Here is a 27,357-nt window from a genome sequence, read left to right as displayed (position 1 = left end):
TGATATTTGACATTAACCATGTTAAATATGTGAGCTATTTGAATTATATGTAAATAACCTTAAAATTTAAACCTTCTAGATAATTATGGATAATCGTTAGATATTGTTTATGAAACACTATATGAAAAAAGGCTAACTTTTTCTTAGATCTCATAGTTGTATTGGGAAAAAACTAAATTTATATTGAAGGTGACATGGCATGACACGTGGACTGGTCAAATGGTCAAAACATGATGATCAATTGAGGGGCACGGGCGATATCAGATACGAAAAGAAGAGAGTTAAATAGGCACGAGATGCTATTCAAATGATATGAGTCTCGTATCTATTTAACTTAATTAAAGCCAGGAGGTCAGAAGGAATTGAAGATATGAATCTGATAGCATAAAGGAGTCTAAATTCGGTATTAAATGTCAAATACGTTAGCGAATCAGCATTGAATAGGAATGATTGTGTAACGTTTCATTTAATGTCATTTAATGCTCATAATTTCCTCTTTAATACGGAGACATTATACCTTTTTCTAGAAAAATCAACTATAAAAGGAGGAGATCTCAGCATTTGTAAGGACACGAAATATCATTGAGATTACATTGAAATACAAACTTATTTACTGCTTTCTTATTCTCAAAATTTTCTTATTCTTTTTTTCTCCTGATTATCAGTAACCCACTCTTAATTTCTAGTTTTAACCGAAATTCTATTTTTTGGTTAAACAAATTGGTTTCGTTACCGGGAATCTGATAATCAAGCATATCTTAATCTAATTTTCTTGATTGCATCAATCATGTCGAACAACAATGACAACATTCAAGGAAACCCAGAAATTCAGACAGTCCAACAACTTCAGGGAGATTCCCCTCAAGGCTCTCCACGAGGTTCTCCACGAGGTTCCCCACGACGATCTCATGAAGGCACTCCTGATGGATCTTATACAGANACTAAGTACACATCAGCTTTGGTTGACATATAACCTCAAACAAGCTACTGCTCTCCATACGAGGGGACCAACTTGAGCCAGACAAATTTTGAAAAAACGACAGAAATCAAGAATGACAGGGTCAATAGTAGGAATAAATCCCAAAGTAAAGGGATAAGTGTAAACGAAAGAAAAGCCAACCCTATAAGAAGATATTCTTTGATGTGGAGTAGGAATAACTATTTGGGTGTCACCTCTCCAACGACAATCTCTTCGAATAATTTGAATCAAAGGTTCAGTAATTAAAGAGGGATATTTATCAGCTCTCTCTAATTTAATCACTTGGTCACGAAGGGATTCTTTGTCATGTTCGAAAGACAAATCCGTTGGCACAATTTCTTCAACCAGAGGCTCTTGGTTGGACTCAGAAGGTTCTTTGCCCTTAGAAGAAGATTTGTTAGAAAGAGAGCCTCTAGAGATGTTGCCAGAACTAAAAGAAGGAATGATGGAACCAGAGGTACCACCACGAACCGACCCTGTACCACGAAGCACACCTCCTCTACCTCTTCTATATCTAGCAGGAGCATTGGGGAAACTATCAAGAATTGGGACTCTTTTAGGGTTAGGATCCGAAGACGACATAGTGAGAAGATATAAACAGAAGGTATGAACTGAAGAAGAAGTGAACAAGAGTAAATAGCAAGAAATTTGGTAAAGTAAATAGCAAGAAATTTGGTAAAAAGCTTGTGAAGAAGAAGATAAAGGAAAGAGGGGGCAAGTTTATATATAAACTCAACCGTCGATAATTAAGAAGTGTAATGATGGAAAGCCTATAATAAAGGCAACTATTACTTCGTGAATAGTGGAGTTAAAAAAGCCTTAGAAAAAGGCTGCAAAATCGCAGAACTAATGAGAAGGTGACACGTATATGGTGCATTAAATAGAAGAGACAATTGAAGCGTCGACACTGTCATAGCATTGATTATGGCAAAAATTCCCTTTTTAATGAAGATCCACTTCCCAAATATTTAATTGATAAATAAATGGAAAGTGGAGGGACTATCTGTATTGGGAAAAAACTGAATTTATATTGAAGGTGACGTGGCATGACACGTGGACTGGTCAAATGGTCAAAACATGATGATCAATTGAGGGGCACGGGCGACATCAGATACGAAAAGAAGAGAGTTAAATAGGCACGAGATGCTATTCAAATGATACGAGTCTCGTATCTATTTAACTTAATTAAAGCCAGGAGGTCAGAAGGAATTGAAGATATGAATCTGATAGCATAAAGGAGTCTAAATTCGGTATTGAATGTCAAATACGTTAGCGAATCAGCATTGAATAGGAATGATTGTGTAACGTTTCATTTAATGTCATTTAATGCTCATAATTGCCTCTTTAATACGGAGACATTATACATTTTTCTAGAAAAATCAACTATAAAAGGAGGAGATCTCAGCATTTGTAAGGACACGAAATATCATTGAGATTACATTGAAATACAAACTTATTTACTGCTTTCTTATTCTCAAAATTTTCTTATTCTTTTTGTCTCCTGATTATCAGTAACCCGATTTTTTCTCTTAATTTCTAGTTTTAACCGAAATTCTATTTTTTGGTTAAACAATAGTGATAATTTTGTTTTTGCTCCATTCTTATTGGTGTCATTGGAACCTAAAGATAGTCACAAAGCGAAATATACTCGTACTTATGAGCTCTGGCAAAGCACAAAGGTTGGCACAATATGAACGATTCTTTGGTTACGATGTAACTCTTTTACTACGACTTGAATTCTTATTTGGTATGCTATTGTGTTTTAAAAAAATAATTCTATTTTGCAATTTCAATTTTAAAACATTATATATATTTCAATGATGATTATTTTGATAATGATGCAAGTGAAGATATTATCCTTAATTTAAAATTCACTTTAATCGGCTATCTAAAAATTTAAATGGTTCTCTGGCCGGTGAAATTTTATTTCAGTATGACTCCATCTTGAGTTTATCGATATCTCTAGCCACAGGTTTTAAATTTTGAATACCCTATACATATACAGATTTTTTGTTCTTTGAATCATTAAATGTTAGATTAATTGATTGTTATTATATAACATTGCATATATGTCTTAAAATTGCCAAGCAGTTTTTTCTCGATAACGTACTTGGCTTAACTCAATGCAAACTACTTAAATTACAATTAAATTCAAATTCGAATATCATATCAGTTTGTTAGTAATAGTGATTTTTTAAAAACGATACACAATGTAAATAAAAAAATATTCTAAGATATCCTTATCTTATAATCTATGTATTTGAGTTGAAAAAAATATTTGAAATCGATTAGATCGACTTTCAAATTTTTTACGCTCAACAAAGATGAAACAGAAGAAGAAATTCGTTGTCGTCTCTTATTTTTGGTTTTTAGATTATTGATACATTTTTTCTATATTTACTTCCTTTTATCTTATTTTTTATGTTTTTCTTTCTTTTGTTACACAAAATTAATTTATTTCGTAATAAAAGGATGAGTTTTTAATAGAAACTACATAAGAACTTTATTTATATTTTTAGTCTTTGGTTGAAATTCTGTCATATTTTTCTTTTGGCTTTATCTTATCAACCTAAACAGGTACTCACCCAACCATTTAAATTGAAAAATTGAGGATGTGTAATTTATACATAATTCATATATAACAGGTGTATAATCGTGTGTAATCGATATATCATCTATGTATATTAGCTATAAAAAGTAAACAATAAATCTGGCCGGATATTTATGTAATAATCCATAAGATTTCGGCTTCTTGATTGTATCCATGATTTGACTTCTATAATAATTATTTTAAAAACTCTCTATTAAAATTTAAAAATATCTTATCTTTTATTTTAAAAATGACATTATAATTTAAAAAATAATCCCATTTCGAAATAATTTATTTATATTTTAGAAATAACTATTTCACGTCATACCAATTTTTATTTAAATATACTTTTTGTTACACTTGAAAATCGCTACAGAAACTATCAATTACAAACCACTATCCCTCCTTTTGAATTCGAGAAAAAAATCTTTCACAGAATCTAATGATTCAAAACTAATATTGTTCAATGAAAAAAATACTATACCCTTGCAAATGTTGGTTTGACTGCAGCTAAATGAAGAGGTTTCCGCTTATACCCTTCAATTCCTAGAAGGTATTAAATAGAAATTAATGATAGCAATTATATAGCGAAAGATTTGTTATTTGTTTTATGTCCATTTATATAAATTAACTCTTTAAACAAACATCTTTCAAAAAGTAAAAAAACAACTTGTGTTGAATATTGACTGATTTTGTAATATTTCTTTCTCCAGCATGTAGGTTTACTTCATTGTATATATAAGTAAAGTTTTATCAATTTTTAAACTTTTTTTTGTTATCTGGATAAACATAGACGTGCACCCTATATATTACATTTATTTTAAAAGAAATTCGCTTTATTTAAATCTAGTTATAATGTTTTAAAGAACTATAATTATAGGATTTTAAATGTGAAAGAGTTTATAGTTATATGGAGTATTTTTTTTCCAGAGGTGAAGTAGTATTTACATAATTTGAATTAAGATAACAAAAGTTCCTAATATAATTGCATATGATCATTAACCGAATTAAGTATGATAACATGGTAACAAAAGATAATTTTTTTTTAAATTTAAAATTTATATATAAATTCAAATTATCCTTTAGTGTGTGTGTATATATATATATATATATATATATATATATATATATATATATAGAATAAAGTTACCATATGCTATTGACATTTATTAGTTTGCCACTTGGCTTAACCACAAAGTCAATTATATATGGTAACTTTATAGTTTTAATATATATATATATATACATATATATATATATATATATATATATATATATATATATATATATATATATATATATATATATATATATATATATATATAGATTGGTTTAACAAAAGGTTTCATACTTTTTGGTCAAACAATTTGGCGCCGTCTGTGGGAAACTCTCTAGTTAAAATTTTAGTTTCTTCTAGATCTAATAAAAACGCAAAAACCCTATACTTCCTTGTGTGCACAAATCTAACATGGCAGGGAACGGAGAGGAAAAGAGGAAAGCAATAGCCGACCTCACCGCCAATCTCCTTCACACTATCAACAAAGTCGATGAAACGGAGGGTGAAGACGTAACACTAAATACCTCACCCAGGCGAAACAGCTCACCCCCTCCTCACGGCAGCATCATGACCTCACACGGTAAAGGGGCCTCTACATCCACAACGGAAGAGGCATCGCCGGCAGTGAAAAAGTTGCTCGAGGCATGGTTGACGAACATGCTGACCAGCTTTCTTGACAAGCCCGCTCAAAGGTCGAACTGAGAAGATGCAAGAGTTTGCGTTACATCGGCAGCAGACGAGCAGCACGCCCCTCCCGTAACAGGTATCACACACAATGTTAGTGATGCAAGTAACGACACCCTCACAACCATTCTGAAGAAAATGGAGGAGATGAAGAGCGAGAACAAAACGCTCCGCAACCAAATGAAAGAGAATCAAGAAAGGGTAGACAAAATACCAGGCGCCCCAAAACTCCTAACAAAAAGAGACGTCGGTCGGTTTGTTGAACAACCATATAGCGACGAATTCGCACCACACGCAATACCCAAAACCTTCAAAATGCCGCCATACCTGAAAATATACGATGGCACAATGGACCCGGAAGATTATGTGACTCATTACGTCACCCGCAGTAAAGGGCAACGACCTCGCCAAAGAGCAAGTATCCTCCATCTTGTTGAAGAAGTTCGGAGAAACCCTCACCGAGGGCGCATTGACTTGGTATTACAGCTGTCTGCAAGCTCCATTGAAACATTCGATGCAATGGCCGACAAGTTCGTAACAGCCCATGCCGGAGCAAAAAAAGCCGGAGGCGAGATTAAACAACATATTTGCCATCAAAGAATCACCTGGAGAGGGACTAAGGGACTTCCTCGCTCGATTTAACCGAGTAAGGACGACCTTACTAAACGTATCGGAAGGGATGGCCGTGGCAACCTTCCAAAACGGTCTGAACAGAAGTGGTTTGAGGGCGACCAGAAAGCTACTGAGCCGCCTCATGAAATATCCCCTGACCACTTGGGACGAGATACACAACGCTTATTGCGCCGAGGTTCGAGCCGACGAAGATGATCTAAATAGGCCAACCCAACAGCTAACTTCGGTACAAGACGAATCCAGGAAGGACCGAAGAAATGACAACATGAGAGATATAGCGGGACCCCGACCTAATCGGAAAAGACATCAGCCCTATGTCAGAGGCACCCTCATGCCGCCTCTACGCCACGACGAAGACCCATCCAGGCCACGAACGGGAACTCATCGAAGTGAGAGAGGTATGCCCCTTTATTATCTGCTCACAATTTCTGTGTTTCCCCCTCAGAGATAGTCTATGCACTAGAGAAGCTCGGCCCAAAAGTGAAGTGGCCGCAAAAGATGAGGCCCGACCCGTGCACCAGAAAGTCAAATGCCCTCTGCGAATTCCACCAGGAGTGGGGCCACAAAACCGCGAACTGTATTTCCCTACGACAAGAGGTCGTAAACAAGCTTCACCAAGGGCACTTGAAAGAGCTGATGAGCGACCGAGGGAGAGCCAACTTCGCCCGAGGACGTGAGCAGCACCAGGGACCACCCAAGCCACCTTCCCCAGCTTGAACCATAAAAATGATCATGAGAGGGGGCGACGACGCATCAATCAACAGCGTGAAGTTCACCACCACCAAAAAGTTAAACGGTCAATCACTCGTGAACCATATGACGAACTCGAAGAAAGTATCATCTTCGATAAGTCGGACACGGTTTGGGTTTTCCTCACTATGACGCCCTTGTCATTACTTTACACTTCTTAGATACTGATGTAAAATGTATTATGGTTGATGATGGGAGCGGCACGTGCATCATCCACCCTCGAGTTCTCGCACAAATGAAGCTCGAGGACAACATAGTGCCACACTACATCACACTAACAGGTTTTAACAATGTAGTTGGGCGGACGTCGGGAGAAATCATGCTGCCCATCCTAGCTGGCAGCGTCACTTTAGAGACCACGTTCCACATCATGGACCAAGATACGACATATAACGCCATCATAGGTCGACCTTGGATACACGCCATGAAAGCCATCCCCTCCATCTTATATCAGGTCATCAAATTTCCCACCCCTTGGAGGTATTCAGCATCCGAGGAGAGCAACGCACTGCCCGAGAATGCTACCGTATCGCCCAAGACTGCACATACACCGAACAATTGAAGGACAAAGCCGAGGCCGCATAGCAATTAACTAGGCCGGGGTCAGGTGGCGGTGAAGGGAAAGGCGTTATTAGGGACCCCGAAATCATAGAATCTAATGGGTCGACCATAGAGGATCTCGACCCCGTCTCGATGATAACAACCACATGAAGAAAGCTTTCATCGGATACAAGCTCCAAGAACTAGTTAATTCCGGCAATTCTTAAAAAATAACGTAGACCTATTTGCTTTTTCCCATGCAGACATGCCGAGTATCCCAAAGGAGATAGCAACACATAAGTTGAACGTCGACCCATTCCACCCCTCGGTGAGACGAATCAGGCAAAAATTCAATACCACCATAAACGACGCAATTCGCGAAGAGGTAGAAAAGTTGTTGGAAAACGGATCCATCAGGGAGTCAAAGTATCCTCAGTGGGTCGCCAACATGGTCATGGTGAAAAAGAAAAATAGGAAGTGGCGGATGTGCGTGGACTTCACAGACCTAAACAAAGCCTGCCCAAAAGATCTGTTCCCGCTTCCTCATATCGACCAACTCATTGATGCAATGGCCGATCACGGGTTGCTCAACTTCCTAGACGCATACTCGGGCTATAATCAAATCCTCATGGAAGAGGAAGACCAGGATAAGACCACCTTCATCACTCATCAGGAAATGTACTGGTACAGAGTGATGCATTTCGGACTGAAAAATGCGGGGGCGACGTACCAGAGGTTGGTGAAAAAAATGTTCAAAGACCAGCTCGGTAAAACCATGGAAGTCTACATCGATGACATGTTGGTCAAATTGAAAAGGAAGGAGGATCACATCGACCACTTAAAAGAGGCCTTCGACATACTCAGACGATATGGTATGAAATTGAACCCCGAGAAGTGTGTCTTTGGAGTAACCTCGGGAAAGTTCCTCGGCTTCTTAGTATCACAACGAGGCATCGAGGTCAACCCCAACCAAATCAAAGCTATAGAAAGAATACCGGAGAACTTGACTAGTAAGAAACAGGTGCAAAAGCTCACCAGCCGCATAGCCGCCCTGTTGAGGTTCATCTCAAGATCCTCCGATAGGTGCCATAAAAATTTTTTGCGTACCCAAGAAAGACAACAGACTCCAATGGAATTCCGATTGCGTCGAAGGCTTCAAGGAATTAAAGGCGTACCTATCTTCACCCCCACTACTCGCCAAGGCGGAACCTGGAAAGCGCCTCCTCGTCTACCTGGCCGTGTCTGATGTGGCCGTAAGTGCGGTCCTGGTCTGAGAAAACAAAGGTACGCAATCCCCCATTTATAATATTAGCAAAACTCTAGCCGACGCTGAAACGAGGTACCCACACCTCGAGAAGCTAGCCCTGGTGGCAGTCGTAGCTTCATGGAAGCTTAGACCCTATTTCCAGTGCCACCGCATCTTGGTGGTCACGACCTTTCCCCTGAGGAGTATTCTGCACAAACCCGAACTGTCGGGCAGATTGGCCAAATGGGCCATAGAATTGAGCGAGCATGATATAACCTTTCAACCACGAACGGCGATAAAGCCACAAGTGCTCACCGACTTCGTCGCCGACTTCAGCACAAAAATAATGCTTGAAGTCGAAAAGGAAGCCGTCAGTACATCCCCCAAATTATATGACCTATGGGTATTGTATACTGACGGTGCCTCTAATGTGACGAGGTCGGGACTGGGACTCGTGCTCGAGGTCCCGACTGGCAAAGTAATTTGCCAGTCCATAAGATGCCTTGATATGACTAACAACGAGGCCGAGTATGAGGCCGTGATTGCATGACTAAAGTTAGCACTCAAGTACGGAGCAAAGAGAGTCGTCCTACGCTGCGACTCTCAGCTCGTCGTCAATCAAGTCACATGGACTTTACAAATCAAGGAACAAAAATTGCAAAAATACCAGGCCGAGATCTACAAACTGTTACCTGAATTCGATGAATTCCTGCTCGATGAGATCCCTCGAGCCCAGAATATCGAAGCAAACGGCCTCGCCAAATTAGCAGCGGCCACTAAAAGCATAACCGGAGGAAAGAATGTGGTCACTCTCCTCCACTCGTCGGTCGACCAAATCGAGGTACGAACTATAAGCCTAACTTGGGATTGGCGCAATCGTACTATCACATATTTGCAGGACGGCGTGCTCCCAGACGACAAAAGAGAAGCCAAAAAGCTTCGACTGCAAAGCATGTAGAAGCAAAACAAGCGTACAGTGGAATCCGTTTACATTCACTGAAGCAACAATACAACTCATATTTGACCTTGTTCGAATTAATTAAAAGGACATTCGACCTTTCTCGAATTAACACATTTGACCTCGCTCGAATTAACACATTCGACCTTCTTCGAATTAATTAAAGTGACATTCGACCTCGCTCAAATTAACACATTCGACCTTGTTCGAATTAATTAAAGTGACATTCGACCTCGCTCAAGTTAACTCACATTCGACCTTGTCCGAATCAATTAAAGTGACATTCGACCTCGCTCGAAATTAACTCACATTCTACCTTGTTCGAATTAATTAACATGACATTCGACCTCGCTCGAATTAACTCATTCGACCTCGCTCGAATTAACTCATTCGCCCCCGCTCAAGTTAACTCACATTCGACCTTGTTCGAATTAATTAAAGTGACATTCGACCTCCCTCGAATTAACTCATTCGACCTCCCTCGAATTAACTCATTCGACCCCGCTCGAATTAACTCACATTCGGCCTTATTCGAATTAATTAAAGTGACATTCTAGCCCGCTCGAATTTACTCACATTCGACCTTGTTCGAATTAATTAAAGTGACATTCGACCTCGCTCGAATTAACTCATTCAACCTCGGTCGAATTAACTCATTCAACCCCACTGGAATTAACTCACATGCGATCTCGCTTAAATTAACTTGCAATCGACTACGTTCAAATTAGCATGTTTGCCTCGGCCATGGCCGAAATCAAAATCATTACGACTAAAAGCGACCAACCGATAGAAACACAACCAAGAAAGATTCAAAGATGAACAAGCAAGACAACACTTCATACTTCAAAAAGAAAAAACATATCCTTTACAAGGGCTAAACAGACGCCCACAAAATGTACACAAAATTGCAAAAAAAGAGAAAAGAAAGAAATTATTCACCACCCGCCCAACAACACCATCTCCGCCATCGCCTTGAGGATATTCCTCTTCATACCAAGCATCTTGCTCGAGCTCGTCCAATTCTTCCCCATCATCGCTGTCGCCGTCCCTCGGAGTAGCTGGGTCATAACCACAAGCAATCCTAGCTGCACGCGCCTTGACACGAGCTTCCTCAAAGTCGACCTCAGGAAACTTCCCCACCGTCATCAAATTCTTAAGAATGTCCAGCTGAGCTTCGGCATGGATCTAAATCTAGTATAAGTGTCGCGGAACGTCGAGAAAAGCAGAAGTATGAGAGGAGGATGGCCGGGTCAACAGTCGCACCTTCTCGGCCTCAAGAGCAGTAACTTGATCACTAAGGCTTGAAACCTCTCTCTCGAGCCCACCAATCCATTCATCAAGCCATGCCTCCCTGAGCACGGCTTTTTCCGCTTCACTCGCCCTTTCAGATCTAAGGACGCGGATGACCTCCTCCAATGCCGCCACCTTCGCCAAAGCCGTCATCCTGACCTCCTCGGCCCTCTCCAACTCTGTAGTCTTTCCAGTCAACGCATCACTCAGGTCATTGGCCCTGATCGAACTCTGCTCAAGCACAGCCCGCAGGGATGCTACTTGAGATTGAAGATCGACGCACTCGGCCGCAACCCCCCTGCTCACCTCGAGCTCGTCATCCTTGGCCCTAAGCGCTCCCTCGAGCTCGCTACATCTGCCGATGACTTTCATGAGCCCATCATCCTTCTGCTTCAGCTCGTCCCTAAGAGACTAGAATATACCATCCACGCCGAATCGGCGGCACAACTCACAATGCTTGGCACAGTACTCTTTATACTTAGACTCCATCCTTTTGAACAAAGCCCTCTTCTTCTCTTCTCGGCGGGCGCACTCAATCTCGAAAATGAGGGTCTGATGAACAGGCAAAAAGTAAAAAGTAGTCAACAAAAACAAACACTGGAAAGGACAGGAGAAAAGGGTACGAAAACTCAAAAAGGAAAAAACTTACCTTCAAAGCCATTCCGGATATTCCTAACGAAAGATCGGCATCCTTGAATGTCTATAAGGTCCTGCTCTCGGCGCCAGTGCAAAGAGGAAGCAAAGAAGGAACTACGCTCTCTGTGTTCGTCAACAAGTTGCAATCCAAGGGAATGACGATAGCACGAGTAGATCCCTCCATTCTCACCTCTACCCGAGTCAACCCCTCATCAAACATCCGTATCTCTTCAGGGTCGATGTCGGAACAGGACTCATCGCCATCTACGGCCATATTTTTCCCCCTCTCTTTGGTAGGAGAAGGTACGTCGACCCGCTCTGATGTTGACGGATCACTCCTCGGAATGACCTCAGCTGCCTCTGATCGCCCTTCTCCTTCCACGGTGACCCCTAGCAAGGAAGAAATCTCCACGTTTGAAGGGGGCGCAGTCTCTGTGTCCAAAGCCATCCTGCTCTCCGGTACGGTCGTGGCCAGCTCGGGATCGCCCCCTGCTGTCTTTTCGTTCTCTATCACCTCATCGCCAACCTTTATTCTCCGCCTTTTTAGTGGAATTTCTTCCTCCTCGCTCTGAGACGACTCATCCACTAAATGCAAAATTGGAGAAGTTGGAGTCTCCAATGATGAGGCAGTCTCCCAACGGATAGGCCTACGCGGGGCTGGGGTCCGAGAATAAATAGTAATCTCAACGGACTAGCCTACAGTGGCAGCGTCCAGAGATCCGATCGAGGCACCTGACTGACAAAAAGCGGGAGTAGGAGCCCTCACCCTCCTTGGATACCTCTGACCTATCAACAAAGAAAGACTAGGTGAAGCAAAAAAGAAAACGGTATATGAAGGGCGAAGCAACTAAGATCGAAACAAGTTGACTCACCGGTCGGAGAAGGTTTATGTCCAAACTTCTTATTAAACTGCGATCAATCACGGATCCCCACCGTGTGCGGTAGAATTTGGCTCACCCAGTCGCGAATGTCGGCGACCAACGTAGGAGGATCCTTCTCGGCTGTATAAAAAAGGAAGAACGATTAAGCCACCAAAGAGACAACAAACAACCAGTTAGCAAAAACATTTACGAGCAAAGTTCCACTCCTCTGGGAATCCGTTGGGGTTCGCCACCACGTGCTTCGTCCTAACGTAGAAGAAATTAACTAAACCGACAATTTGTTTTATCGTCCATTTCACCACTAATCCTATGGTCCCGCAGTGGCGGAGGTGTATCATCGTACCCCTATGAAAGCTTGGGGCGAAGAGGTGTAGCAGATGGCGGAGGGAGATCCCGCGGCTGGCCAGCTTTGCGTACTTTATCAACATAAGGAAAAATTTATAGATATACGGGGAGATCTAGGCCAGGCAGACTCCATAATAGCGACAGAAGTCCTCCACCAATGAAGGAAGAGGAAGAGAATAACCCACGATGAATGGATACGCGTAGAATGCGCAGTATCAAAGGCAATGAACTTGTACCACATCGTCACCAGCCGGGATAAGGTCGATATGGTCTGGGATTCAAAATTTAGCCCTAAGTTCAACAAGGGCCGCCGCATTCATCTCAGAAACAACAGTCTCAGGATCTTCTTCAGGCCGTTTCGAGAAATCCGACCTGGCCCTCTCTAAGCGTGGAATTATTTCATCCACAGTGGGGAAACTCTCGTCTTCTGCAACAATGTCTTCTCATTCATCGTGAAGAGGCATGTCCACCGTCAATGGAACGGATCAGAAGTTCTCTCAAGGTTAGAAGATGCACTAGCCATCCTTTGTCACGTATATGGGAAGGAATTGCATATACGAAAAGGGAGATAATGGCAGAAGATGTTAAAAGAAGGGGGAAATAAGGATGCAAGAGCTCTGAGAAGAAGAAGGGAAAACTTGAAGATTCAAATGTTTAGAAATGCAACAAACCAAATTGGGAGTTCTCATCCCTATTTATAAGTGTACAGGCACCTCTCGAGGATGCAAAGCGCCACCACATTAATTTTCGAAACGAAAAGAGCGCGGGAAGCGACGTAATGTATCGGGAACATGCACCATAATGACGCATGATGTTATGATGTCATTTCAAACTGAAGTAACGGTCAAATGTGGCTCTCGAAGCACCACATCATACCTCGCCGTAAAAACTTTACTACTTGACCCACACGCCCCAAATTTCTCAAATTGCAACTAGCGAAGTCTGCCCACCGAGCTTGTCCAAACACAACCTCGACAGGCAGAGGGAGTAGTGTTTGGGTCAAAATCTGATTAAGGGAACCTAGCACAAGGATAAATTACTAAGAGGAGATTAGGCCGAGGTCGTACACAAGATTAAAGGAATTTATTGGCGAACTGTTAATTGGGGTCGAGGTCGAACGTTCAAGCCAGCAAATAACGGCTAGTTTTGTAATAAGATATTTAGGAGAATATTCCATTGATTATTCTATGTATCTGTACTTTAGGTTAGGTTGGAGGCATGTCTCATATAAATAGAAAGGTAGAGAGAAGAAAAGGGACATGTATTATTCTATATGATAAGAACTCTCTTGAAAAGTTGACTCTCGAGCAAAATACAAACATTACCTTTCCAAGGAGATTCAAGTTGTTGTTTATTCCACATTTCTCGCATCAGATCCGAGAAAGCTTCCTATATTCCCGTATTCATTTGTCTTACCACTTCATTCAATATTGGGTGAATCATTCTCTCTATTTACATTTAGTGTCATTTAACATATTTATTGCTTATCATTATTCTCCTCTCATTTATGATCGTATCATTTAATGTACATTGCATTAAATCTGTTTTAATGCACCCCCGCATTATCCGCATAAACACATTTCAGATCTAGAAATTATTATCTTTAACTAGGATTTACCCGTTATCTTCTTATATAATATTGGTTTAACAAAAGGTTTCATACTTTTTTGTCAAACACATATAAGACACATTTCAAATGCAACGATAAATCAATATACCATCCTTTCCTTTCCTTCTCAAGAAATTAAATTTATACGTAATTAAATAATAGCTTTAATTTGATCAAGTATTTTAAAAACTGTAAAGATTGAGTCTTTCTTTTCCATGTATAGAAAGCGCCTTTTAATATTCTGAAAAGCCAAAATACTTTTATATAATAAACATCCATATCACTGTTCTTTTTAGTTGAGTTGAGTGGATTATACCAAAAATGCTATATTTACACACAAGACTACCTTTCTTTCCGAAAGTTCAAGAAAAATACTTTAGGACGACAGATGACTAGCCATAATGGCGCTCAATGCTTTGTAATAAATGGATACGACTTATACATGCCTGTGACAATTGTAATTTTATGTAATGTATACTGCTCAGGATATTATTTATGTTGTATTTTTCTTAAATATTTAGGACGATTTCAAAAATATGCAATTATAGTAACATTTTCACATTATTCCGGAATTAAGCCCCCTTATATAAAATTCCAGCTTTTTCATATTTACGGAAGTTCTTTTACTTTTTCTTTTCTCTTCCCTAAAAATGTTTTTGTTCCTATCTTGGTCAACATGGTGGGAGATCCAGATACAATATTTACATTTTATATACCTTTTTTTAATTTTTAGTAGACAATCGAATTATGGTTCAAGCCAAGATAACATACTCTACGAACCTCCTACTTCTCCTACTACTACTACTACTATAAATTGTATTAGACAATTATTTCTAACCTAACTTTGTGGAGTAGTACACAATTGCAAGTTTCCATTTCTTTTTGTCCCTTTTTCCTTGGTCGACAAAGTAGGAAAATCATCTTTAAAAATGCAGTTTATAGATGTTTATTCTAAATTATTGATGGCTTTACAACGTCACATTAATCAAGACTAATAAAATCGATATAAAACACTCTTTAATTGCAACTATATATAAACCAATCATTCTTGACTCAGAAAGAGCCCAATAATTCTCTCCCTTTTTCAAGAAACTGTTAGTTAAACTCAATAACTAAACAAAAACTCAATAAATAAACTGTAAGGGCACGTTCTTTTAATTTCCTTATTAAAGAAAAAGGTCTTCTTAAGTCGTAAGAAGACGAAATTCTAAATAAACATCCATACTACTCCCTCCGTCTCTTATTAATAGTCATGGTAACTAACAATAGTTGTCTCAAATTATTTGTCATTTTAGAAGTTCAAGAAAAAATTTATTGTTTTTTACCTATTTTACCCTTAGTAATAATTGTTCTTGAGGATAGAGATAACACATAAATAGAATAAATATTTAATGAAGAAAGATTATATCTTAAGACATAAATAAGGGTAGAATAGTCTAATCCCTTTCCTAATTAATATTACTTAAGGGGCGAGTAAAAGAGAAACACGACACATAATATGAAATGGAAGGAGTAATAAAGTTGTATTATCATTTATTGTTATTATTATCTTCCACTATTTATTGAACATAAATTCTGAATACTAGTATACAGTGGCGAAGCCAGGAATTTCATCTTAGGTGGTTAAACTTGAATGAAGTAAAAAAAATTCTTGATAAAGGGTGTTCAATATATGTTATATACAACTAAAATCTAATATCTTACATATATATGCAGTGTAATTTTTCGACGAAAGGTGGTCAGTCGACCACCCATAGGGCTATGTAGCATCGCCCTTGCTAGTATATTATTATAAATCTACACGAAAAATTTTAGTGTCCGTTCCTTGAGCTCTCTTTTTCTTCTTGGTATTTTCTCGCGTGTACCGAAAGGTTCAAAATAAAATCATCAACAACTTTTTTTGGTCAAAGTTAACGTACCAATAGATGGATCTTCTTTGCAAACTTTTTGTTCATTTTATTTTTGGTAAGCATTCAATTATTACCATCTAATGAAAAAAGAATTCTTAATGCACTTCACTTTTTCAGCTTTTCCTTTTTCGAAGAGCATAATGATGTAAACTTTTGAACCAATGAGTTTGTATTATATGCTTAATGCAAAGAGAACTCTTTGATTGCCAAAAGAATGGAAAAGGGATCATTTGATTTGTTAATTATACTCCTTATTTCAAAAATATTGGCACTAATTCCTTATTAGTCTATTTCAAAAAGATTGACATCTTTCAATATTTTTGTAATATGAAATATTTATAGCTACACAACAACCAACCAAAGTGCTCTATACTTCTTCACTACTCGATACAGGCTTGACGTAGTTAAGCTGTATTGAGAGAATCGTTTTGTCTCAATCAATCAAGAATGACTCAACTGGATAAATTCACTTATGTCAGATTTAAAACCACAAGTTTAAAAAGTTTTACGGTCACACAAATGCTATAACTTTCCTTCTTTATTAAAATTTTTGCCTCAAACTAAGAACAATTTTTTGAAACGGATGGGGGTATTAAGGAAAAAAATCACAAATAGAGTTTCAATATTTGAAATTTTAGAAAGTTAAAAAGATTTTCTTGATAATTAATTAAAAATAGGCCGATAGGAATCTAAGAATTATTACCTACGTGAGCCATGCATGATGTAGGAGTCTTAAATTTAGAAAAAGAGTCGAGTGAATATAGTTTTTGAGAGTTGGACCAAAATATATAGTGACAGACAGCTACAAGAGGGATATATAGAGAGATGTCTTCTTCCGTCTCTCTCGTTTTTATTTACAAAAAACTGATCATCTTTCATTTTCCGTAATTTCCTTTTTTAGGTGGTGTTATCAAATTGATTAAGTTGGACAAAGCTTTTTTGGCGAATGGATCTATATAACAAATGTTAAAGTTGAGATGAAGCTCAAGTGGAACTCATTTTCTATTTTTGATGTATCATTTTCTTTGTCCAGTCATTAACTGATAATACTATGTTGGATTTCAGTTCGTTGGTTCGCTACATCCATAAATAGTGAATACCATAATTTCGATGTCATTTAACTATTATATTACATTATCTGCCTATGTAATTTAAATACAGATAAAAATGAATTTAACTAATGATGGTGTCTTTTTCATTTCATTTTCCTTCTCCCCTCCAGAAATGCCACTTCTATGAAGCATGTGTCATATCTAATTTGTTCAAATGGACGTACTCTTCATAATTCTAGCTTTCTCGATTTCTTTTTTCTTCTTCTGCATGATGCTGACATCAAGCTAGAGACCTCAACTTTTTTTTTTTGTTGGAAATTTTATTTTAAAGAGCGAAAAATTGCATAGCTTAAAGTTGACAACAATAAAATAAAATAAAGGTATTCAAAGCTCAAAGTGTCAAATCACAAGAATAGGTGTCTCGCGGAAGTACCAGAATTATTGCAAATCTTTCTCTTCACACGTACGTGCACCATAACAAGATGAGGATAGTACAATTTCTGTTCTGTGACAATTCAAATGAGTTTTGAATATATGCAGTACAAAGTTACCACCAGGGGACACGGGAAGGCAGAAGACGAGCTACGGGTTCGGCAAAATCCAATACCTTTTGTTCAAACAGTATATTTGTATTTAAAAATTTATTATATATGTACAAATTAAATATTAAATTTAGAGTTCAATCATTAGCACTTGAAGTCATCGTTGCAAAATTCAGAACTCATAATGTTAAAATCTTAGCTCTGCCTCTGCTAAGGGATATAGTAGGACGAACGAGATCTCTCCGCTATTACTTAGAGGTCTCGGGTTCGAGCCTTGTAAATGGAGAATTTCTTGTAGGGAGCATTTTCCCCTTGATAGTCTCATATGCACTACAACAAATATGTGATACGGCGACATTTAATTAGTGACACTTATTATAAATGTTGGGAAGAAGTTAATTTAGCGACATTTGTTAGAAAATGTGATAAGAATACCGACATTTGTTGGAAAATGTCAAAAAATATTTTTACATTTGATATAAATGTCATATTATTAGAAAAATAACAACATTTAATTACTAACATTTATAATAACTGTCAAAAATATTTTTTCCCCAACAAGAAAAAATAACTTTAAATATTTTAATGGGCCTTAAGCTTCTCTTCTATTTACAAAAAACCCTATTCCTCCACAACTCTTTAAGCCGCAACAATCAAGAACTATGAAACTTCATTAGTTCATTTTCACGCCTTTCGTTTATTCCAATGTGAATCCACCTGTAAGATTTCCCTTCAATATAAGTAATATAAATCTCAATCTTTTGTACTTTGTTTCTTGGTTGCTTTTGACTGCTTGTTGATAGCCATAGATTTGCCATCTATAGTCTAGAGATTTCTTTTGATTGAACCTTTGATTCGTTTCAGACCTAGAAGGACTAAGCTTCAGCAACTATTGCTTTCAGAATCTCGATTCGCAATCAGATTCTTCTACTCTTACTCGTGTTCTGTACGTTTGGCCTTTTCTTTTCGAGTGCAATGAGATTTGTGATATTTTGGTTACTGAAATTCTTGTTTTTTTTTTTTGTCTTTCTTGTTGTTTATTTTATTTTTATCTTGGAAGGTGAATATTTTTGCAAAAGAGTCTAGTGACATTACTATTACTTCATATGAGCTAAAAATATTGTTATGACCTTTTCCCTTAATCATTAACTTTTTTAAAAATTTCAGATCTTGGATACACCAGATTTGGAAGGTTGTGAGATCTATTAATGAGAAGGAACCCTGATTCGGCGAAACCATGGAACACTTCATCAAAAAATACATGTATGTTGAAGCTTTGAATTATGTTGGTGTATTTGGAAATTATTAGAGAAAAGTTATGGTTATGTAGTCGTATGTTGAAGTAATTCATTGTTTTATTTGAATTGTATGTGGCGTATGACCCTTGAAACTTTTGAAATGAATAAAAACGTTTGTAGTATTGTGAAGATTAGCAATAGTTGATTCATCATTTTCTGCTTTCCACTCCATACTCTATAATATACAAAAAGGAAATATTTTTCTTCTTAATCATAAATATAAATAATAATTTTGATATTAAAATAATATGTCAAAAATTGCAAATAATTTATCGACATTTCTATGTATGTCGCAAACAAGATAGGTTAAGAGCTCGATTTATAGACATTTGATAAACGTCAAATAAATGTCACTAGATTTTTTGCCGACACTAATTTAAATGCCGTAAAATTAACGACATTGAAATTTCCAACATCTGACTTAAGTGTAAAATAAATGTCATTAAATGAATTTATGACATTTAATTGACTTATGGCGACATTTATATGATGTCGCCATAGCCCAAGTTTCTTGTAGTGATGGTTGTTTACCCGTAAAATAATACAATTGAATTTATACGTGGTTTATAGACAAGTGAATCGATTTGATCCAAAAAATAATAGATGAATTAGACAGAAATATAAGACTTAGCCTTGCAATTAAAATAAAACAGCAGATATCTTAGTCCCGGGCGCAGAGCTGCCGGAGACAGTAAGAACAATATAAATAAGCAAGAAAGTAAAATGTTATTGAGCTTTTGATAGAATATAGGTGTCGTTACAATAATGGTAGAGCTTACTATTTATAGTTACACCTAGGGAACAAGGTCCTAGGATCAAGCCCCTCTTAAATGACAATTATGAGGGTCATTGAAGATTGTGTAATGGTGGAATGTGAATGTCATATTCTCTGTAACGGGCCTTGCACTTAATGTTATATAATATTCTTCATTGAATGCTACCGGGTGGTAGGCATTTCTGTCTTTATGAATATCATTCTCTCAGATGGAAAGCGAGATCATTGCCTCCGGGCCCGACTGTCTTCTGTTTTTGGCTCCACGTGTCGCTTTCTCATACGATTATTAAATATGAACATATTTTATCCTATGCAGATAGTCCTCCTGTTTTCTGGTGGCGTAACTTTGTGTCACCGGAAAGTTGGTAGATATACCTTTTTTGGCAGGAAATTCTCTGACCCTCTATGAAAAGTTTCTGACTGTTGATTAGACGCACGTCTCTCCGCATTTAATGCCAGCACACGCGTCACCCCCCCCCCCCAAATTTAGCATCACTTTTGCCGGTTATCGAGGTAATTATGGCCACGATTTTAGCCGCTTATTACTTTGCTTATACGCATCAAACTTCTTCATTCACACATCATAATTCCTCCAAATTTTCTCAAACTGTCTTTACTCAACTCACACTTTGCCTTCAACTTTTCTTTAACCTTTTTCTTCTGAGAAACCCTTTCTTCCTTTTTGATACAAATGGTTTCTTCTTCTAGAAACCCTAGCTCCTAAAAAACAAAGGTAAAGTTGATGATGCTGCTCCTTTCTATGGTGAGCATCATCATCCCAAGAGGTCTTATCACACAAAAGACTTCGAAGAGAAGTATCCTTCTGTTAACCCTCGTACGTGGGCCGTTAGCGTGTACCCTTCTTCCATTCGTCCTTCCAGCATTCCTGCTATGAAGGAAGACTACCATTTCCATGATTTAGATATTATCGCTCCTGATCTAGCGGAGCAGATAACCTTACCCAAGAAGGATATGTATCCCTTCACTACCAGGTATGCCTGGCACAAGTAAGTCTTTTTGTGTGGAGGACAGTCGCTTGTCTTCGGCGTCTGTACTAGGAGACGGGAGAGGAGCTAACCCTAGCTCGATTAATGAACCTTTATTCCCCCAAGATCTATGCCCTACTAGCCAGTATAGATGATGATGATGTCCGTGGATTGATAGAACGGTTCGTTTCAGTTGCCACCAGGGATATCATTCCGGCCACGACATCATCCTTTCCGAAATTATGCAACCGTACGTGTAAGTTCATCGCTTGTTTCTTCTTCTAGATAAAGATCATCCTATGTTATTATTGATTCTTCTTCTTTCACCAATTTCAGCGACTCGGTGGGTTCCACCGAGGGTCGAAGGCTTGGACCACTGGGTCCAAAAGATTTTGGACGTTACTATGCCCGAGACCCGTACGTGGAAATAACTAGCCCTTGAATATGGGTGGAAGGCCAAAAATCATGGTAGGTTAGACTTATCTTTGTTTTCCATTTTGTATAAGAAAAACTAATTAACCCTTTTTCCTCTTGTTGAATTCAGGTCTACCCCAGGGCTCAGTTGTCGTCCCCGAGAAGGACATTTTGGCTAATCGTGCTGATGCGGCGAGGCTGCTGTAGGATGCTTTTACCCGAATAGGTGTCTCCAGGCCTGCTTCTGGTGCAAGTACTTCTTCTCGGATTCCCCAGCCGGAAAATAGCAACCAAAAAGAAGTCGTTCCTCTGCAGCCGGGGGAAAAAATAAAAAGGCAAAGAAGGCCGCACCCGAGTCGTCTCTAGAAGTTATGCAATGAGCGACGTGCCGAGCCGGCCATAAACACCATGGTGATCAACGATGATGGAGAAGTCAACGAGGAGGGGCTTCTCTACATAGAAGACGATGATCTTCCTCGGCTTAACAAAATGCTCAATCTGTTGAGTCAGTTACACCAACTGAGGACGATGGCTCGACCCTCTCGGGGAGATTTATATGGTAGAAAAAAATCCAACTCTCGTTTCCCAATCCCAATTGCCGTGCTCGGTACCGTGAGGCTGAATACCGGTTCCGTGCCGTCTTCGGTTGATTAGCAACCAACAACCAGCACTGCATTTGCCGCAGCTACTTCACCACAAGATCCGTGCGAGATAACCTTTCTGCCGAGGTCGACCAACTTAAAGAAGAACTCCATCGCCGAGCGACTTCCCTCATTGTTGAAAACATATATGCTAAGTATAGTATGAGGAGAAAAACCTTGGAAGAGGCCAAAGCGGGTGTCATTGACTTTGATGCAGAAATCGCTTAGGCTCATGAGCTGGATTTAACCGCAGAAAGGGGTCTTCCAGTCCATCCTGATGCTACTGATTCTTCTAGTTTCGGTTCTGAGTTCTCGAGAATTGAAGAAGAAAGAGAAGGCGGCGATGATGAAGACCAAAATGATGAAGTCCAATATATCGAACCGGCGGCGGATCTACCCACCTCTCCTGAGGGCGCAAATACTTCTCTTCCTCCGGGTCCCGGAGACGCAACAGCATAAATTTTTGCTTTCTTTTTTACACTTTTGTACGTGTGTTGTTTGGCACATTTTATTGTGAATAGAAGTATCTTTTTGTTCAAGTGTCGTGCAAGATTTTATCTTTGCGCTCTTTTTGTTTAAGTATACGAGCAAGTTTTGCTCTTTTGCGTCTGTGTTTTGTTTAAGTGTTTGAGCAAGTTTTGCTCTTTTGCCTCTTTTTTTGTTTAAGTGTTTGCGCAAGCTTTCGGTGACGAGATATGCGAGGCTTCGGGTATATTTTTCCCCGGCAGTCTTTAGATTTCGAGCATAAGTTCTTCTGAAATCAACCCTTTAACGTGGAAGTTCTATTTAGTATTTGAATTTCGGGTAATAATTTTTTTGAAATCAACCCTTTAACGTGAGGGTTTTATAAGAGAGGGCCCTCTTATGTTCAGGGTGCTCTTGAAGAGGACGTCTCCTGTTTATTATGCCACTAGCATTTGAAGTAATTGTTTAACTTTCAAATGATAAAATTAATTCATCGTTCAGAAAGAAACAAGATAGAAATAAAAGGATTTTACTTTATTCCTTACATTTTCAAAAGTACATAAGCATTCGTCGTGATAAAAAGAAGTTTCTATTACTTGTGGCTAGTTTGTACAACTTGTTTCTACGGGGCTGGCCGCGCAGTCCCAGGTCCCGATGATACAACTATGCTTCCGGGTTTCGTATTACGGTCGATGTGGCAGGCATTGTTTCAGTATCCTCATACCATCCCCCTCCCCCTCTCCAGTGTTTGAATGCGAAGAATGCGAATTTGAACACTAGAAGACTTGATCTTGGAGATCTCACTAGTGGATGGCTAGATAATATTTAGTTCGGTAAAAAGCCTCACTTCCCATTAGGAACTTTGTTATCGAGCCAAAGACTGTCTAACAACCCCCCAGTAGCTTGTACTCATGAACGGTCGGGTAACCCTTGTCCGATAGAAAATTTTACTTCCCAGTAGGAATTTTTACTATCGAGCCAAATATTATCTAACCGTTCCATAGTGACCCGTCGTTTGCGTTCCTTGTCATTTTAAGGTCTTATTTTTGAAGATGAAGCTTCCTTCGTTATACACGTTCCGTTGCTTCCTCGTTAAAAACCTTTACAGAAAAACCCAATTGGGACAAAAATTGGACGAAGGGAAAAAGAGTGCAGTACATACTTTCAGTACAGGCAATGTTTATCAGCAATAGTATCTCTTGAGGTGTGCCATGTTCCAGTTGCTTGGAAACTTTTCTCCTTCTTGATTTCTAACTCGTATGACCCTTTCCTGGTGACAACTGAAACCCGGTTGGGACCTTCCCATGTTGGACCTAGTGTCCCCGCATTGAGCTCCCGGTGTTTTGAGTTACTTTTCTTAAAACCAAGTCTCCTACTTTGAAATAACGGAGATTGGCTCTTCGATTGTAATATCTCTCTATTCTCTGCTTTTGGGCTCCCATCCTTATACCCGCCAAGTCCCTGTGTTTATCGAGCGGCTCCAAATTGACTAACATTGCTTCATTGTTTGCTTCTTTGTTTGCCAGGAAATACCTCAGGGTAGGTTCTCCTACTTCCACCGGGATCGGGACTTCTACCCCGTACACAAGAGAGAAAGGCGTCTCCCTCGTGCCCGATTTGGCCGTTTTTCGGTACGCCCATAGTACACCTGGCAGCTCTTCGGGTCGTTTACCTTTAGCTACTTCCAACCTCTTTTTGAGATTTTGTATAATCACTTTGTTCATTGATTCTGCTTTGCCGTTTGTGCTCGGATGATAGGGTGATAATGTGATCCTCTTGATTTTCAAGTCTTCAAGGAACTTTGAGACCTTTGCGCCTATAAATTGCGGCCCGTTGTCACAGGCTATCTCTTTTGGTATCCGAAATCTGCAAATTATGTTCTTCCACAAGAAATCTACCATTTCACGTTCGCCGATCTTTTGATAAGGACCTACTTCAACCCACTTAGAAAAATAGTCAGTTAAAATTAAAAAAAAAACTTACCTTACCGAGGTCCGATGGCAATGGTCCGATGATATCCATTCCCCACTTCATGAACGGCCATGGTGACAAAACTGAGTGCAATAGCTCTGCCGGTTGATGTACCAACGGTGCGTAGCATTGACATTTATCACATTTTTAAGCATAAGCTTTGGCGTCTTATTCCATCCAGGGGCAATAGTATCCTTCTCTAATTAATTATAATACTAAAGAACCTGCGCCTAAATGATTTTCGCAGATTCCTTCATGGACTTCTCGCATAACATAATTAGCTTCGGAGGTTCCCAAACATTGGGCTAACGGGCCTTGGAAAGATCTTCTGTACAATTGACCACCTTTGCAGCTGTATCGAGCTACTTTAGTTTGCAGTGCCCGAGATGCCTTAGGATCTTCAGGCAATTTCCCATGCTCGAGATAGTCGATAATCTTATCTCTCAGTCCCAGACCAAATTAGTCATTTTTACCTCGTAATAGCTATCCGCATCCAATACCAAATGCATTAGCTGTACTACCGTACTGGAATCAGATCCCTTCATTTATGTGGACGATCCAAGGTTAGCTAGTGCATCTGCTTTTTCATTCTCTTCCCTCGGGATATGCGTGATTGACCACTCCCAAAACCGAGCAAGTAGAGCCTGGACCTTCATTACGTATTGTTGCATGCATTCCTCTTTGGCTTCAAAGATCCCGTACACCTGATTTACCACCAACTGGGAGTCGCATTTGATTCCTATGACCTCGGAGTCCAGCCCTGGGCCAATTTGAGCCCTGCAATCAATGCTTCATACTCTACTTCACTGTTAGTCAGAGGCACAGTTCTTATGGCCTGCCTTAGGGTTTCTCCCAAAGTCGTGGTTAACACTATGCCAAGCGCGAACCCTTTCACATTGTAGGCTCCGTCCGTGAACAAGGTCAAACTCCTAATATCGATTCCGACACCATTACTGCTTCTTTGGTAGACAGAGGTAAAAGTCCCAGACTGAAATCGGCCACAAAGTCGGTCAAAACTTGCGACTTAATTGCCGTCCTAGGTTTATATTCCATGTCAAATTCGCTCATTTCGATGGCCCACTTGGCCAGCCTACCTGAGAGTTCAGGTTTGTGAATAATAGTTTGCAGGGGAAATATGGTCACCACAATGATAAGTGGGGATTTTAACCTATTATTTGCTCTCTTTTACTTGCGTTTTGGGCCAAAAATGCGTGAAGGTATTCCAGAAAACTAATGTAATATGCTTGCTTGCAGGAATTGATCAAAATGATCCAAAAGAGGCATAATCAACTCATAAAGGAGTCAAATCTGGAAAAAAACCAAGACAGGGCCAGAAGACCTAAAAATCGGACGGCACAAATATTGTGCAGCTGCAGAAGCCACAACGCGGCCGCGATCATAAATATGCGGTTCGCCAAGTGAAGAATCAGAGAGTGCATTTTAAGGCCAACTGTTGAGCGAGGTCCGCGCCAGAAATATACGGCCGCGAAAGTCTCACCGCGGCCGCAATTGGAATTATGCGGACAGCGGTGGCTGAGATTCAGAGAGTTCACATTTCAAGCAAAAATAAGGAGTGCGGTCCGCGGTAGAATTACGGTTGAATTATGTGGCCGCAAAAAGCTACTACGCGGCCGCCATGAAAATTATGCGGCTCGCGAAACAAACCTCAACCCAGATCCAGAAGTTAAGAACGCGGACCGCGGTCAGTATTACGCATCCGTGAAAGCAAGAGTGCGGCCGCGGTAAGAATTATCCGGCCGCGAAACCTCCGCAGGGGTAGTTTTGTCCGCAAATTTCAGCTTAGTATAAATAGATCTTTTTGATATTTTTAGGTTAAGTTATGTTTTTGCTGAGCACGTGAGACGGCTGGAAATTCCATTTTAGACAATTTTGTACTAGAATTAGCTTTCAACATTAGATTTTCATCTTTTAATCTAGTGTTATGAATTTTATCTTTGATTTACACTATTTCCGTGAGTAGCTAAACCCATACCTAGGGTTGTGACCCAACCCTAGTATGGGTATTTGATGGGTCTTGAGTTTTAGAGCTTGAATGTGTACGGGTTAGTAGTATTTAGCCTGGTTCTTGCTAGAACTATGAAATTAGTGGTTGCAAACACTGATTCATGCCTTTATGACTTAGTCTCTACTTGAGAGAGGGGGACTAAGTCTAGGAAACCTAGACTAACATGGAATTGGGGTGAACTTAAGAAATAGGTAGCCCCAATTAAAGGGTTAAACCTAGAGATAGTAATACCTGACTTGAGCTAATATCACTTGTATTGCATGAATACCCATTTGGACTTGAGAAAGCCAAATTGGGCAAAATCACTCAAACTACCGAGAGGTATAGAGTGAGTACCGAGGTGTGATAGCTATATTACGACCCCAATTAATCACATGATTTCCCTAGATTCCTTCTACCTGTTAGATATCCACCTAGGTGGAAGTCACTACCCTAGTCCTTTTAAACCCTTGAAAATCAACATAAAAAACATTCCACTTAGTTATAACTATTGCATGTTATAGAATAGAAGTAGAAGTAGAAAACAAACCAAACATGTGTGGAAGTGTAATTAAGGGCAAAACCCACAGCAAGACTCGGATATAAATCTAACTCCAAACAAATCTGTGGATTCGATCCCGACCTTGTTGGGTAAAACTGCATCGACCCCGGAAACGGCGCCAACAAGTCTAAAATTTGCCCTGAATGTTTGTCTAGGCGAAATTCTAAGTGTAGCTCGACTTGAAAAATGATTGTAGGCTCTCCTTGATCCAATTTGAAACTTGAAAACTTCCGTAGCCTACCAGTATGATATCCCTAGTCAACAATTTTGAGCCGAAACCCTTTTTATTTCAATAACCACGTTACAAGCTTTTATCCGTTCTATAATGACCCTCTCTTGGCACCCGATCTTTCCTTAACATTCACAATTGGCAAAAGCATAAGTTTGGGGGAGAGATGGGGAATATAAAAGTGATAAAAGGTACAAAGCACAAAAAGAAATGAAGAAAAGGGAAGGCAAAAGAAAAGAAAGAAAAGCCAAAAAGAAATATACCAAAAAGAAAGTGAATAAGATAGAAAAGTGAAGGGATTCAAAGAAA

General features: G+C 39.2%; 1 long non-coding RNA gene across 1 annotated transcript; it reads left to right on the top strand.

The window, feature by feature from the left end:
* The first annotated feature begins 18,338 nt into the window (after nucleotides 1-18,338).
* Nucleotides 18,339-19,134, top strand: LOC109238965. The gene is made up of 3 exons (XR_002069828.1): nucleotides 18,339-18,421; nucleotides 18,567-18,648; nucleotides 18,870-19,134. It is a non-coding gene; the product is annotated as an uncharacterized LOC109238965 (long non-coding RNA).
* Nucleotides 19,135-27,357: the final 8,223 nt, after the last annotated feature.

Source organism: Nicotiana attenuata, unplaced genomic scaffold, assembly GCF_001879085.1.
Source record: "Nicotiana attenuata strain UT unplaced genomic scaffold, NIATTr2, whole genome shotgun sequence".
Lineage (NCBI taxonomy): Eukaryota > Viridiplantae > Streptophyta > Magnoliopsida > Solanales > Solanaceae > Nicotiana > Nicotiana attenuata.
This window is presented reverse-complemented; position numbering and strand designations above follow the sequence as displayed.